Below are 16,939 nucleotides of genomic sequence, written 5' to 3' on the forward strand. Positions count from 1 at the left end.
CCTCACTACTGCACCCCTTTTATTCTCCTAGAGGACAGACCCTCACTACTGCACCCCCCTTTTATTCTCCTAGAGGTCAGACACTCACTACTGCACCCCCCTTTTCTTCTCCTAGAGGTCAGACCCTCACTACTGCACCCCCCTTTTATTCTCCTAGAGGTCAGACACTCACTACTGCACCCCCCTTTTATTCTCCTAGAGGTCAGAGACCCTCACTTTTACACCCCCCTTTTATTCTCCTGGTGGTCAGACCCTCACTACTCATAAAGTGATGGCATTTTTCCACTTTCTAAGATAGGAATACCCCTTTAACTAACGTATAATAAAAAGTTTGAGAACTTTCAATCCCAGTGTTATTTTATTTCTTGAACTTTTCATGATCCAGCACAAAGAGGGTGGAATAAATAAAACCCAATATGTGTCACAGCTGAGGACTTGTTACATTTGTATTCAGAGTAAACAGAGGCTCTCTCCTGTTACAATGTATCAGACTCATTGGCTCACAGAGGATTGCTGTGATATCAGATTAGATAGAAGGATTGAAGCCAGAATGTTTCTATTCACTGACAGCATGCTGAGATCTTGTAAACCACAAGGAACTGAAGCACAAAGTTTATTAGAAAGCTGCAGAACTGGCACGGTGCACGGCAGGGGTACATTTGTGGGATTGTCTCAGCACAGGAACATTTTATTTAAACACATCCAATTGTGGAAATTTATTATTATTCCAAGATCTATTGATTAAAATCAACTTTAAAGTTAAAAAAAAAACAAAACTGCAGAAGTGGGGCAGAATTTCTACATTCTTTCCTTACAGTCACCTCCAAGTTTCCGTCTCTTTGTTAAATGACGTCTGAGCGGAGAGTGGGGGTAGTTGTCGTCCCTCTTTGATCAGGATACGCTTTATGGATTTGGATTTTAAAATTTTAGAACACATAATGATAAAGCCGTAGAAGTCCCCGCTGCCATCTCTCGCCCGCTCCCAGGCTTTTCCAGGAGTATTTGCTCCTTGTTTTTCCTGGCATGTAACTAAGAGGAGGTTAAAAAGTGGCTGAGCAGGAAAGAGGCAGCTCTCCAGCTCCAGCAGAGGGTTTTCTTCTCTCTCTCTCTCTTTTTTTTTTTTTTTCTGGCTCAGTCAGATTTGGAGGTGTAACCCTGAGCTTTATTATGCTCTGTGCAGATTATTGAAGCCACTTGGAGGGAGGAAGAGAAGCACAGTCAGACTCTGGATCCGAACACCATACATCAGCCTCATTCATTCTCCGTTATTTGGGAAACATCAGCATTTTTTCGGACACCAACATCTGGATTACTATGCATTTCGCAGCGGCGGAGGGTTATATGGTGTCCTAGAAGAAGGTAAGATCCTTAGATGTAGCATAGCTGAATACGTAAGATGCATTACTTTCTCAATATTGTCACTGTGCCAATGAGCTGCGCCAAGTGACAAGCCCGGCCGAGCTCTGGGATCATACAGGTGGCTCCGGGTATGGGATACGTCCGCAGCGCTCCATGTCTCATCCGTAGATCGCTGACAGGCAGCATGTATACAAGTAATCCTCCTCCGCCACCTCCTGCTGAAGCCGTAGCCCCTGGGATCAGTTTTTGGGGATCCAGAGTTAGCAGATGGAAAGCCTCCGTGTGTTCTGATTTGTGATTCCGATTTATTTGACATCTTTAAGATATTTTTTGGAACATGGTAAAATAATTATAGAAATCCTGACAATTTGAGGTGTAATGAAAAATGATGGCAGAGGGGCCATGGTTCTACGAGGCGACCTTTTATCAAAAACCGTATTTTGGAGTCCTACGCAGGGGTGGACATACCATTGATGCAACAGGTGCCCAAGATGTAAGGGGTCTACTTTCACCTCTAAAGTAGGTGGAATTGTGCGTTATGAAGAGTTATTGGACTGCACTGGGCCCATATATTGTTATTGCACAAAGACCCTCTTCTGTCTGTATCTGCCCCCTGGTCCCAAGTGAACAGTTCCTTGAAATTTTGGGCTCTAGAATGATGGCACATTGACAATTGTAGGCACTGAAAATAGTTAGACTGACTTCTAGAAAATACAAGAAGATATTTGGAGTTCTGGAAAAGAAACAGAAGTTTGGGTTTAGTAAAAAAGTTTATAGGTACTTGGAGTTCTAAAAAAGCAGCACATTCATGCTTTCTAGAAACAAAAACAAAAACCCACCACATTGACATGTCGGGTTCTTTAAAAAAATAAAACCACAAAAATAATAATAAAAAACTAAATATAAAACTACATCACATGTAGCACTAGAAGTAGCAGCATGCTAATAATTGGTATTCTAGAAAACGAGCACGCTGATCTTTGGGGTTCTCGAAAAGCAACATATGGACACTTGGGTTCTAAAAAAAGAAGCACATTGACATATTGGTTTCTTAAAAGAAACCCGCATACATATCATGTCAGAAGTAGAACCAGAAAAGTGACAAGCTGACACTCAGGGTTCCAGAAAAACACTACTTCAACACTTGGGTGTTCTAGAAAAGCAGGACATTGACACATGGGACACATTCAAGTGTTAGGCCCATTCAAGAAGCACATAGACATTTTTATTTCTTTATTTTTTAAGATGTAGAACAAAAGAAGAAATTCACCGACACATGAAGTTCCAGAAAAGCAGCATGCTGGTATTTGTAGACACGTGTAGAACTAGAAAGCGGGACATTGACACTTGAAGGTTTATAAAATCAGGACAAAGACCACACATAGGCACCAATTCATCAAGACCGGCAGCCTTTATAATGAGGCGTGCTGGAACCAGACGCTCCTGAATTGAGGCGCGCGCCTCTGAAAAGTGCTGTCAGGCACAAATCTTAAGGCCTCGATTCCGCAAAGCGATTAAACCAGAATTCTGACATAACGGATAGGGCTATGCTTGTAGAAAACCAACACACTGAAGATTGGGTTCTAGTAAACTAGCAAACTTACACTCGGGGTTCTAGAAAGGGAGAACATTGACAAAAGTTTCAAGACAATAGTTTGTCAAGTTTAAAACTAGAAAAGCAGCAGACATGCGGTTCTCGAGAAAAGCAACGCACATGAGATGTTCTAGAGAACTAGCAGAATGACAACTTTCCTTCTAGAAAAGTAGAGGACTTTCCACGAACTTGTAGAACGGTGACACTTTGCCACTTTCTTGAATTGCGAGGATCATTCTCATCGACCCTGGTGTCGAAAGAAAAAGAAACCCCCTTAACATGTAAAGCTCTAGAACAGCAGCACTTGGAGGGACTTTTCACAAGAGACATTTTTTATGCAATTTTTGAGCCAAAACTAGAGGTGGGTTAATCCCGAAGAATCTTCCCACATTATTTTTTTCCTCTGTATTATTGACTCCTTAATTTGACTTTAAATACCTGCAATATGGCACGTAAGTCCCACGGAAACAGCTGGAGGTTCTAGAAAAGCATAAAGGGATCTACTAAAGCTATAGAAGCAGAGCAGTGAACTAAAGTATCCCTCTGAGTCCTGGAATTCTAGAACAGCAGTTCTTTCTGATACACGAGAGTTGAGAAAAGCACCTGGTAGCCCTCGCATTGCCACTTGGGATACCCGGTTGTCATTTGGCGGAGCACCACCATCCTAGCGGCTGCTGCCGGGGATTAGCTGGATAGCAGGTATAAGCTGTGACCTTTGATGTGCCGTCTCAGACACCACTCTCTCTCTCTGTCATTGAACCTGTAGATCAGGTATCTGGAGATAAGTAATGGCGCCCTGAAGAGGATGTGATGTGCCGTACATCCCGCTGGCTCATCTCTATAGGAGCCAGGACGGTTGACCCATTTGACCGGTTGACCCATTTGACCACGTATAATGCTGGCACTAAAAGCTGGTTATCTTCACGGCGTCCTGAACAGATCATTGCTGTTCATGCTGGTTGTACGGAGCAACCGGCTGGATCCAGCCCTAAATACACTATCATCAACCAACCTTTGACCTAGATTTTCATTTTATGACTACTCCATGCACCACAAACCCAAGTTGCATGGCACTGGCAAGAGCAAAAGTCATCTTACCTGCAGGCATTGGGCGCAACAGACCCCTCCAGCTCTGCATATAGTGACCATACAGGGGCACCGTCCCTTCAAACAATGCACTAATTACCATAATCACCACCTCAAAAATGGGCTATTAAGAAAGCAACAATACCAGAAAAATAGTGAGTGCCCACCCAGAAAAAAAAAAATATCAGTGCCCTATACTGTGACACAGGCAATGAAATAACAGAAAGCCCCCTTCTGTAGTAATCATGAGGCAAGTGCCACTTGTAAAGTAACGATACCCCCTTAAAAAGTAATAATGCTTCTTGAGTTTTCATAAAGACCATTTAATATTGTTCCCTAAGTGCACCTCAAAAAGTAAAAATGCCCCCCTGAGTCCTCCACAAATAGCAATAATGCCCACTGAGTCCTCCACACATAGTAATAATGCCCCCTGAGTCCTCCACACATAGTAATAATGCCCCCTGAGTACTCCACAAATAGTAATAATGCCCCCTGAGTCCTCCAAACATAGTAATAATGCCCCTGAGTCCTCCACACATAGTAATAATGCCCCCTGAGTCCTCCACACATAGTAATAATGCCCCCTGAGTCCTCCACAAATAGTAATAATGCCCCCTGAGTCCTCCACACATAGTAATAATGCCCCTGAGTCCTCCACACATAGTAATAATGCCCCTGAGTACTCCACAAATAGTAATAATGCCCCCTGAGTCCTCCACACATAGTAATAATGCCCTTGAGTCCTCCACACATAGTAATAATGCCCCCTGAGTCCTCCACAAATAGTAATAATGCCCTTGAGTACTCCACACATAGTAATAATGTCCCGAGTCCTCCACAAATAGTAATAATGCCCCCTGAGACCTCCACAAATAGTAATAATGCCCCCTGAGTCCTCCACACATAGTAATAATGCCCCCTGAGTACTCCACAAATAGTAATAATGCCCCCTGAGTCCTCCAAACATAGTAATAATGCCCCTGAGTCCTCCACACATAGTAATAATGCCCCCTGAGTCCTCCACACATAGTAATAATGCCCCCTGAGTCCTCCACAAATAGTAATAATGCCCCCTGAGTCCTCCACACATAGTAATAATGCCCCTGAGTCCTCCACACATAGTAATAATGCCCCTGAGTCCTCCACACATAGTAATAATGCCCCTGAGTACTCCACAAATAGTAATAATGCCCTTGAGTACTCCACACATAGTAATAATGTCCCGAGTCCTCCACAAATAGTAATAATGCCCCCTGAGACCTCCACAAATAGTAATAATGCCCCCTGAGTCCTCCACACATAGTAATAATGCCCCCTGAGTACTCCACAAATAGTAATAATGCCCCCTGAGTCCTCCAAACATAGTAATAATGCCCCTGAGTCCTCCACACATAGTAATAATGCCCCCTGAGTCCTCCACACATAGTAATAATGCCCCCTGAGTCCTCCACAAATAGTAATAATGCCCCCTGAGTCCTCCACACATAGTAATAATGCCCCTGAGTCCTCCACACATAGTAATAATGCCCCTGAGTACTCCACAAATAGTAATAATGCCCCCTGAGTCCTCCACAAATAGTAATAATGCCCCCTGAGTCCTCCACAAATAGTAATAATGCCCTTGAGTCCTCCACACATAGTAATAATGCCCCCTGAGTCCTCCACACATAGTAATAATGCCCCTGAGTCCTCCACACATAGTAATAATGCCCCTGAGTACTCCACAAATAGTAATAATGCCCCCTGAGTCCTCCACAAATAGTAATAATGCCCTTGAGTCCTCCACACATAGTAATAATGCCCCCTGAGTCCTCCACAAATAGTAATAATGCCCTTGAGTACTCCACACATAGTAATAATGCCCCCTGAGTCCTCCAAACATAGTAATAATGCCCCTGAGTCCTCCACACATAGTAATAATGCCCCCTGAGTCCTCCACACATAGTAATAATGCCCCCTGAGTCCTCCACAAATAGTAATAATGCCCCCTGAGTCCTCCACACATAGTAATAATGCCCCCTGAGTCCTCCAAACATAGTAATAATGCCCCTGAGTCCTCCACACATAGTAATAATGCCCCCTGAGTCCTCCACACATAGTAATAATGCCCCCTGAGTCCTCCACAAATAGTAATAATGCCCCCTGAGTCCTCCACACATAGTAATAATGCCCCTGAGTCCTCCACACATAGTAATAATGCCCCTGAGTCCTCCACACATAGTAATAATGCCCCTGAGTACTCCACAAATAGTAATAATGCCCTTGAGTACTCCACACATAGTAATAATGTCCCGAGTCCTCCACAAATAGTAATAATGCCCCCTGAGACCTCCACAAATAGTAATAATGCCCCCTGAGTCCTCCACACATAGTAATAATGCCCCCTGAGTACTCCACAAATAGTAATAATGCCCCCTGAGTCCTCCAAACATAGTAATAATGCCCCTGAGTCCTCCACACATAGTAATAATGCCCCCTGAGTCCTCCACACATAGTAATAATGCCCCCTGAGTCCTCCACAAATAGTAATAATGCCCACTGAGTCCTCCACACATAGTAATAATGCCCCTGAGTCCTCCACACATAGTAATAATGCCCCTGAGTACTCCACAAATAGTAATAATGCCCCCTGAGTCCTCCACAAATAGTAATAATGCCCCCTGAGTCCTCCACAAATAGTAATAATGCCCTTGAGTCCTCCACACATAGTAATAATGCCCCCTGAGTCCTCCACACATAGTAATAATGCCCCTGAGTCCTCCACACATAGTAATAATGCCCCTGAGTACTCCACAAATAGTAATAATGCCCCCTGAGTCCTCCACAAATAGTAATAATGCCCTTGAGTCCTCCACACATAGTAATAATGCCCCCTGAGTCCTCCACAAATAGTAATAATGCCCTTGAGTACTCCACACATAGTAATAATGTCCCGAGTCCTCCACAAATAGTAATAATGCCCCCTGAGACCTCCACAAATAGTAATAATGCCCCCTGAGACCTCCACAAATAGTAATAATGCCCCCTGAGTCCTCCACACATAGTAATAATGCCCCCTGAGTCCTCCACACATAGTAATAATGCCCCCTGAGTACTCCACAAATAGTAATAATGCCCCCTGAGTCCTCCACAAATAGTAATAATGCCCTTGAGTCCTCCACACATAGTAATAATGCCCCCTGAGTCCTCCACACATAGTAAGAATGCCCCGAGTCCTCCACACATAGTAATAATGCCCCCTGAGTCCTCCACAAATAATAAATAATAACAATGTCCCCGGAGCCCTTTTCAAATAATAATGACCCTAAAGTTCTCCTAAAATATTGCATTACCCCAAGTGGTTGGTAAATATAATTAATTGTCGCATGTACAGTAGCTCACAAGGGCGTCTTAAGTGCAGGCGCGAGGACTGTGACGCTGTGAGCAGGTACAAGATTTTTTTGCCTATCCCCTGACGGAGGCAGTCACTAAGGATGGAAATGACCTGGGAAGGCAGACTTTTGTTAGGTGCTGTGGGCGGGATGAAGCACCGAACACCTCATTTGCATATTGCTAAAATCGTGGATTTCTCTGGAATAATGCCAATCAGACGCATGGCGCACTATACAATCCAAGTTCTAAATTATTTCAGATCCTTCAACAGAAGCTCGATGCCGGTTTCCAAGTTGCAAATTAAAAATTTCTAAGAAAATTAAAAAAAAAAACAAAAAAAAAAAACACTTAATAAAAAAATGAGGGGGAAAAGCATAAACAGTAAAAATGGAGGTGTGTAGATGACAGCGAGGACAGAGTTTATGCTCCGCAGATCTGCTGGATATCACTCATCCTGTGGTTACAGGCAGATCCGCTGCGAGCCTCCGATCTGCTGTTTTTGGGGTAATGATATCACTCGTGGCTTTCGCCGTCCAAGCCGATTACTGTCATGTGTCGGGGGGGAGAGGCTTTAGCTGAGGTCAGCAGAGTTGGCGGTAATGGTGGTGTGAACAGAGCAGAGTAGTGTCATCTCAGCCTCAGGAAAGGCGCAAAGAGCATAATCACTATCACTTATTACCAATCTGCAGCGCCCCCCGAGCAGGAGGAGGAACAAGACAAGGCGACGATTGGGGCCTTTCATGTCCTGGACTTTTTTTTTTTTACCAGATCCGGTTTCTTCATCTCTGTAACTACGGGGAAAAAAAACATAATTTGCAGTAAACTTTAAATAGATTGCGGGTGGATCATATATTGCTCAGAATTGCGCTCTTCTCTTATATCAACAGTATTGCACTTGATAGAGCTGCAGTTTGTGCTCCGGAGCTGCTCTTCCTAAGGAAGTTGCAAATGTTGTTGGCCATTTTTGAATGATAGGACCCTGTCTCCTGGTCACCCGGTTACCTACTTGCTTAATACACTCAGACTAGTCTTTCTTGCCTGAAAGGGATATTCTAATCTTCACAAGTTGTCACCTATCTACGAGAGAGGTGATGACCTGTTGGATCCACGCTAAGCAGTGAAGTGCACCATTCGCATTCAGCGGTTCCACCGTTAATTGTCTGAGTTGGCTTGAGATTGCACACTGCCTTGCATTAATACACATTACACCCATGTGCACTCAGAGAGGTAAGAATGCAAATTAATTCTCACATGAGATCTATTAAAGGGGTTTTCTGGGATTTTAAAGAATATTTGGAAGAATACGGAAAGTTCTGCTCCTCTCCACCGCTTCTATAATTCATGTTGCTCCACAGTAATGGCATTCCGTACATCACTCACATGGCCAGCAAGTGATCGCCGAAGCCAATACTTGATGGCAATGGATAAGAACAATTTTTAAAACCCCCGCCAGTCCTGTGCAGATGCCGCCATTTGCCGCCATGAACTGGGCGGTGACATCCGTTTTCATTGGATGTCAAATCTGAGTCCAGTGATTGGCTGCGTCGGTCACATGTCCAGGATGGGACGCGATTGGGTGACAGTGGCAGGCAATGGAGCGGTTCTTATAATACCGCACTGAATTTCCCTCCTTTCTTACATTATCGTAGGCGAAGACAGAGGAATGTAAATTAGCGGTTTGCATCCTGAGTAAATCCACGGATCAGGTCTGATGACATATCACAGCAAATACACTCCAGCCGAAGCCCTATAATTACCAGTCACACTCCAGCTGCCAGGAAGTTATATAACACTTAAAGGGACGTTTTACATAGAGCTTACAGTTTAATTTCTGTGTCCTGACGTTCCCTAATCTGCTTCCTGATGGTCCTACTAATATTACAACCCCCTATGCCTCATGGGGGGCAGATCGACATGTATGCATGCTCTTTCACTAGAACTGGGCTAAGCTGCAATACTAGAATTAGTCCATGGGGGCGCTGTGTCTAGCATTATCCACCTCTTCTGCATGAGAATAAGAATTCTTGTACTCACTTCCAAACTATTTCATGGCGCCCACTTCAAAGACACTTGAAAATCAAGCCCAGACAAGAAAGGACATCCGAACTAATGGAATGTGTCACCGGGTGAGCGCGGTGCGGGGCCGGCTCAGACCCACATGCTGGCAGGTTCAGTAAACAACTGCTATAATAACACCTCTTGTGTGTCAGGTGCAGGCACCAGTTGCTCTGAGAAGAAAACTCCCATCATCCACAATTCACAGACAATAGGGTCTATTGCATGAAGTAGTCCAGGAGCATAATTACAAGTCATCGGGACCCATAGAAAAGCCACAACACCACCACATCTAACCCAAAAAACTCAGGAAAACAGAGCTCAATGGGTCCGTCTTCCTTAATCGGTGCGATCAGATGTCGCTGCGTGTGGCTATACATTTTTCCTGCAGTGGCCACTACAGGTGAACCACAGCATTACATGCTAGCTATTCAATTCTGGCACTGCTCAACAGTTCTCTGCCCATAGAGAGGGTTCCTGAATGGAGGATGTCCTCTGTGCAGGACAAGCGGTCACATTGGTAGTCCACCTACCAGAGCACTGCAAACTCCCTACTACCGGTGGTATCCCCAGATTTATTCTGATTAGTAGACCACTATGACATTATTATTAGTCAAGTGGTGCCGCGGAGGTTGCATGTCCGGCAGCCACGGAATACCAACATGGCTGCTAGAGAATCGTCCACCAAACTGTTTTGCTGAACTTTAATTCTGTGAGATCTGTATGGGATGAAAGGACAAAACTGTGTTATGTAATCCATAAACGTGGATTGGAAAAACGTGGCCGCTCATACTCGCCAACTTTCAGAAATGCCGTTACAGGAGGAAATTCTTGATGGTACGTAAAGCACGCTGCCGAAAAAATGTTCCTTGTGGTCATGCCTCTTGCCAGGTTCCACACCCTTTCCATGCCCCTTGGATGTGTGTTTAGAGATTGGGGAGTAGTTATCAGATGGAGCATTCTGGCATTGTGCAGTCTTCTGGAAGTGCTGCTTCTGTTAGGTCTCAGGAGGTTTTGGCAACAACTAGGTGATTTGGTACTTTTCCAGGAGCCCCAAAGGTCTTCCCATTTTCAAGAGATTCCAAGATGTCTTAAGCGAGTATAACCTTGAGATAACGTGTTACAAACGGGCTAATGTTGTACAATCTTGGGCTAACGTCCTATAAATTTCGGCTAACTTCCTGAAAATGTTAGCTAACTTTTTACAAACTAAGGCTAACTTCTTAGACACTTGAGCTAACTTTCAATGAAGTTGGGCTAACTTTCTACAAACTCAGGCCACATTCCTACATCCTCAGCTAACTTTCTATAAACTTGAGCTAACTTCTGATGAAGTTGAACTAACGTTCTACAAACTTGGACTAGCTTGTTATAACTTAGACTAACTTCCTACAAACTTGGACTAGCTCACTACAAACTTGGACTAACGTCTTATAAATTTAGACTAACTCACTACAAACCTGAACTAACTTCTTATAAGTTTAGACTAACTTCGTACAAACTTGGACTAAGTTCCTATAGACTTGGACTAACTCCCTACAAACTTGGATTAATTCCCTACAAACTTGAACTAACGTCTTATAAATTTAGACTAACTTCATACAAACTTGGACTAAGTTCCTACAAACTTGGACTAACTTCCTACAAACTTGGATTAATTCCCTACAAACTTGAACTAACGTCTTATAAATTTAGACTAAGTTCGTACAAACTTGGACTAACTTCTTATAAACTAGGGCTAACTTCCAATAAACGTAGACTAACTTACTATAAACTTGAGCTAGCCACCTGTGCCCCACTTGTCCACAGATTTTCCCTGGTATTGCAGCTCATGTCTTAATAATCCAGTCCGATGATGAGACTTTCCCTGTACAAGTGAGGAATCCACTGCAATCTCTTGTTGGTTGCTAAATATGAATCCACAGTGCGAGGTCCTGGCTCAGACAGCACGTGGCGCAGGCATTGACTAATGCTCACTTAGACAGGGTGGGGGCACATTACACTCCCTATCTGTCCCGCACACCCATGGCATCCTCTTTTATCACGAGGTGTAATTGTTTTCGGTGAGGTGTGAGCTTGTTACTATTTGTGTATTTTCAGTTGAAGCGTTTTCTTTTCATGTTGTCGGAGATCACATGGGATTACTAACTCTGCTGCGAATTTGGGGGCACCTGATCCTGCATTTATACCCTTGGTATGTTAGGATGTCAGGAGTCTTGTATTTAGTGGTTCCCACAAATGCATCGTAATCCCAGATTAACCACATAGCAGTCGGCTGGAACTTTCCAGATCCAAGATGGCAGAAAGTTTTCCAACAGTTTTACCCAAAGGAGTAATTTGATGCAAAACTGAACCACAGGCCCCCACATGTCATGTTTAGTACTGGTCTCTGAATATGGACCCTCGGCCTCCCTTCTTTCCTCCACAGAAGACTGTCCTAAGATCTCGCTGAACAGAATTTTTCACACCAGATACCGAAGGACGACTCAAGGACTCTTTCAGATGCACATGACTGGGTGACTCCGGTATATGGCGGCGGGCCTTATTTATTGTGTCCTGTCAGTAGAAAGGTAAAGTCCCAACACATTGTGCTGCGGCCACAAACAAATCTATGTCTCGTGTTACACGGCGCAGTCAGACATGGGGCGGTGTAATAGAAGGTGTAAGGATTCCCAAGGGTGAACCCACTGGACCGCGGCAAGCGAACCTCCCCTGGGCGAGCGGACCAGGTGGACCACCCCCTATACAGGGAGCGTTTGGGACAGGCCCAGGGGAAACTACTCACCACGGCAGCTGGTACCCGAGGACGGAGGTGCACAGTAGAGGGTGCAGCGGGCAGGCGGAAGGATGAGCTGGACTGGAACCGGCAGGACTGGAGGCCAGGAACGGAGGCTGAAGGATACAGGCAGGCAAGGCTGGAACGGCAAGACACGGGTCAGACGCAGGGCACAGGCTGAACACGGAGACGAGATGGCGGGCACTGGGAGGAACACAAGGAACGGTTAGACAGGGAGGACGAGGAAAGGGTAAGAGCAGCAGGGAAAAAGGCAGGCAGGCTGGAGCCAGAGTCACAGAGAGAGGAAGTGACGATCAGGCGGTGAGCTGGAGGAAGAGGCTGCCTCTTATAGAGGCAGGAGTTTCCGGGTCAGGTCAGCAGGGTCAGGAGGGCGGGGAGATGGCCTGGCTAGGCCTGTAGTGGGACCTGGAGCGCAGGGTGCGCATGCGCCCCGGGCCGAATGCCGGGACAGAGCGCGGGGTGGAGGACAGGCGTGCAGGTGAGAGCGCACCCGCCACGGGAGCACGCCGGAGGCGGCGGGCGCACCCAGCGCGGGGAGAGGCGGCAGCAGGAGCCGAGGACGCGGCCCCTCTTCCCACGGCCGGAAAGAAACTTAGCTAAAATCTGGGGAGCTTGAATGTTCTCCCGGGGTTCCCAGGATCTCTCCTCAGGGCCAAAACCTTTCCAGTCAATTAAAAAGAAAGTTTTACCTCTAGATCGTTTCATAGCAAGAATTTCCTTAACCTCAAAGACATCCTGTGCGGAAACGGGCGCGGGAGCGCTGCCAGTAGAAGCATGAAACTGGTTGAGTATGACCGGTTTTAAGAGGGAAACGTGAAACGAATTAGGAATCCGCAGTGAAGCGGGGAGTTTTAGCTTGTAGGCAACGTCATTGATACGGGCTAGAACCTCAAAGGGACCGATGTAGCGGGGACCCAGTTTGTAGGAGGGAATTTTGAGACGAACAAATTTTGAGGATAGCCAAACTTTATCCCCAGGGTGGTACAGCGGAGAATCTTGGCGTTTCTTATCGGCGTGCTTCTTGAACCCGTCTCGTACTCGCTTAAGTGCGGTTTTGGTCTCCTGCCAGACCCTGGAGAACTCCTTGGTCAGAAGATCGGCCGCCGGCACACCCGAGGTCGGGAGTACCGGCAGAGGTATACCAGGATGTTGACCGTAGACCGTAAAGAAAGGCGACTTGGCGGAGGATTCGCTGGTATGGTTGTTGAAAGCGAATTCGGCCCAAGGAAGCAAGTTGGACCAATTGTCTTGATGGCCGTTGGAAAAATGTCGGAGGTATGCTACGAGGATCTGGTTCGTGCGTTCCGCTTGACCGTTGGACTGAGGGTGATAAGCGGAGGAAAAGTCCAACGTTACCTCCATCAGCTTACATAGAGCCCTCCAGAAACGCGAGGTAAACTGAACCCCTCTGTCCGAGACAATGTGCTTGGGGAAGCCATGAATCCGGAAGACATGAGATATAAAAATTCTCGCCAGGTCAGGAGCGGAAGGAAGACCGGACAGAGGGATGAAGTGGGCCATCTTGGAGAAGCGGTCCACGACCACCAGAATGACCGTGTGACCTGAGGAACGCGGTAGATCCGTAATAAAATCCATCGCGATATGCTGCCACGGAGCCGAGGGAACCGGAAGTGGATGCAGAAAACCGGAGGGTGGCTGACGTGGGACCTTGTTCTTGGCACACGATGGGCAGGAGAGGATGAAACTTCGGACATCTTGAGACAAAGAAGGCCACCAATAAAAACGAGAGATGAGGGAGAATGTCTTCTTGAGGCCGGCATGACCCGCTAACTTGGTAGCATGACCCCAATGTAGAACTCGCCTCCTGTCATCATCTTGGACAAAAGTCTTGCCGGGGGGCACGGAAGTCAGGTTAACAGGCGCGACTACGATGAGCTTGCTTGGCTCCACAATGTGTGAAAGCTCCTCCTCGTTGTCGGTGACCAGAAAGGATCGAGACAGGGCATCCGCTTTGAGATTCTTTTCACCCGGACGGAAATGGAGCTCAAAGTCGAACCGGTTAAAGAATAATGACCATCGGGCCTGCCGGGGATTAAGCCTTTGTGCTGATTGAATGTAGGCTAGATTCTTGTGGTCGGTGAAGATGTGGAGTGGGTGTACCGCTCCTTCCAGAAGATGCCGCCGCTCTTCCAAGGCTAACTTAATGGCAAGCAGCTCTCTGTCCCCGATGGTATAGTTTCTCTCCGCAGGGGAGAAAGTCTTGGAGAAGAAGCCGCAGGACACCAAGCGACCGGAAGGAGATCTCTGGGAGAGAACCGCACCGGCTCCGGTGGCAGAAGCGTCTACCTCTAGGGTGAATGGTTTGTTCGCCTCTGGACGATGTAGCACCGGGGCTGTGGCAAAGGCTTGCCTCAAGGTTCGGAAGGCGTTCTCGGCCTCAGGAGGCCAGTGGTGAGGATCGGCTCCCTTTCGGATCAGAGCAGAGATGGGAGCAGTCAGAGAGGAAAAGTGCGGAATAAACTGCCGATAATAGTTGGCGAAACCCAGGAACCGTTGGATAGCCTTAATTCCCTGAGGACGCGGCCAGTTGAGTACCGCAGACACTTTTCCCGGATCCATGCGCAAGCCAGAATCGGAAATTATATAACCCAAGAACGGCAGAGACGACTGTTCGAAGGCGCATTTTTCCAGCTTGGCGTAGAGACGATGTGTTCTCAACCGAAGTAAAACTTGACGCACGTCTTTTCGATGTGTGGACAAATCAGGAGAAAACACCAGAATGTCGTCCAAGTAAACCACCACGCAGGAGTAAAGAAGATCTCGGAAAATATCATTGACAAATTCTTGGAACACTGCGGGGGCATTGCATAGGCCGAAGGGCATGACGAGGTATTCATAATGGCCGTCACGAGTGTTGAAGGCGGTCTTCCATTCGTCACCGGAGCGGATCCGGACCAGATTGTAGGCCCCTCGAAGATCCAATTTAGTGAAGATCCGTGCACCCCGTAGACGGTCAAATAACTCCGGGATGAGGGGCAGAGGATATTTATTCTTGATGGTGATAACGTTGAGCCCTCTATAATCAATACAGGGACGCAGGGACCCGTCCTTCTTCTTGACAAAAAAGAACCCAGCGCCTGCAGGAGAGGAAGACTTACGAATAAAGCCTTTGGCCAAGTTTTCCTGAACGTATTCGGACATGGCCTGGGTCTCGGAGGGAGACAGCGGGTAGATGCGACCACGAGGCGGCGTAGAACCGGGGAGCAGATCGATGGGGCAGTCATATGGACGATGCGGAGGCAGGACCTCTGCTTCCTTCTTGTCGAAGACATCCAAAAAGGCCCAGTAGGCGGAGGGTAATTCGGTAGACATCGACATAGGACGTGGAAATTTCGGCGGCTGTACAGGGAGTAAGCACTTATCTTGACAAAGTCGACCCCATCGCAGAACGTCACCAGAGCGCCAATCCAGGATAGGCTCGTGGGTCCTTAGCCAGGGAAGTCCCAGAAGGATGGCATGGGACAAAGAAGGTAGCACATAGAATACTATCTTCTCCCGGTGTAAGGCTCCGACCTGAAGCTCCACCTCTTCGGTAACCTGAGTAACGGACTCCCGCAGGGGTTGACCGTCGACCGAAGCAATCTGCCGAGGGGTCTCCAGGGATCTGACAGGAATTCCAAGTCTCCTAACCGCCTCAAGTTGGATGAAGTTACCGGCCGCCCCAGAATCTATATAGGCCCATTCTGAAAAACGTTTAGAATCCTGGTGCAAAAGGACAGATAGGGTCAAGGGTAGAGAGGAGTCAAAATTACCTAGGAAGACCTCTCTTACCTGTCCTAGGCGGAGGCGTTTCCCGGACGAGTGGGGCAGGCACGAAGAAAGTGGGACGCACTCCCACAGTAGAAACAGAGCCCCTGTTCGACCCTCTCTCTCCGACGCTCCTCCACCGGTTTGAGGCGATCCACTTGCATGGGTTCCGGTAGCGGGAGCGTGGAGGCTGGAGTCGAGCGGGCTCGAGGAGGACTCCGAGCGGCCGGAGGAGCGCGGAGAGGTCTCCTGTCCCTAGCGAGCTCTCGGGAACGTTCTTGAAAGCGGAGGTCGATGCGGGTGGCCAAAGAGATTAAATCCTCCAAGGAGGTGGGGGTATCCCGCCCCGCCAGCTCGTCCTTGATCCGCCCCGAAAGGCCCCGCCAAAAGGCTCCCACCAAGGCCTCATTGTTCCAACCCAACTCTGAGGACAGGGTGCGAAACCGAATGGCGTACTGACCTACTGAAAGCGTGCCCTGATGCAGATTGAATAGTGCCTCGGTAGCGGAGGCAAGGCGACCGGGTTCATCAAACACCTTACGGAAGGTGTCTAGAAAAAAGGAGAGTTGAGTGACCACGGGATCGTCTCTCTCCCAGAGGGGGTTAACCCACGCTAGAGCCTCTCCTTCTAAGTGGGACACAATGAAGGCCACCTTGGCACGGTCAGTGGGGTACTGATGTGGCAGCAACTCGAAATGTAACTGGCATTGATTTAAAAACCCTCTACACATCTTGGGGTCGCCACTATAACGCGGGGGTTTAGCCAGCCGGGAGCGGAACCGCAGGCTGTGCCGGGGCTGCGGCCGCGGTCTGGAGGGCCAGCAGGCGGTTGTCCACCGAGGCCATGTAGTTCAGGATATGAGCCTGAGTGTCGCGCTGCTGGGCTAGCTCCTGTTGGAGGCCGGCGA

The 16,939-nt window shown here is 47.3% G+C and overlaps 1 protein-coding gene across 1 annotated transcript in view; it reads left to right on the forward strand.

Moving 5' to 3' along the window:
• Window positions 1-1,174: 1,174 nt before the first annotated feature.
• PRRT3 (proline rich transmembrane protein 3) overlaps window positions 1,175-16,939 on the forward strand; it is a 56,861-nt gene continuing 41,096 nt past the window's right edge. The window contains exon 1 of the mRNA XM_073569637.1: window positions 1,175-1,359. The gene's annotated coding sequence lies outside the window, so the exon portion shown is untranslated. The remainder of the gene's footprint in view (window positions 1,360-16,939) is intronic.

Source organism: Dendrobates tinctorius, unplaced genomic scaffold (assembly GCF_039654945.1).
Source record: "Dendrobates tinctorius isolate UK_male_01 unplaced genomic scaffold, ASM3965494v1 ptg000027l, whole genome shotgun sequence".
In the NCBI taxonomy this organism is placed as follows: Eukaryota; Metazoa; Chordata; class Amphibia; order Anura; family Dendrobatidae; genus Dendrobates; species Dendrobates tinctorius.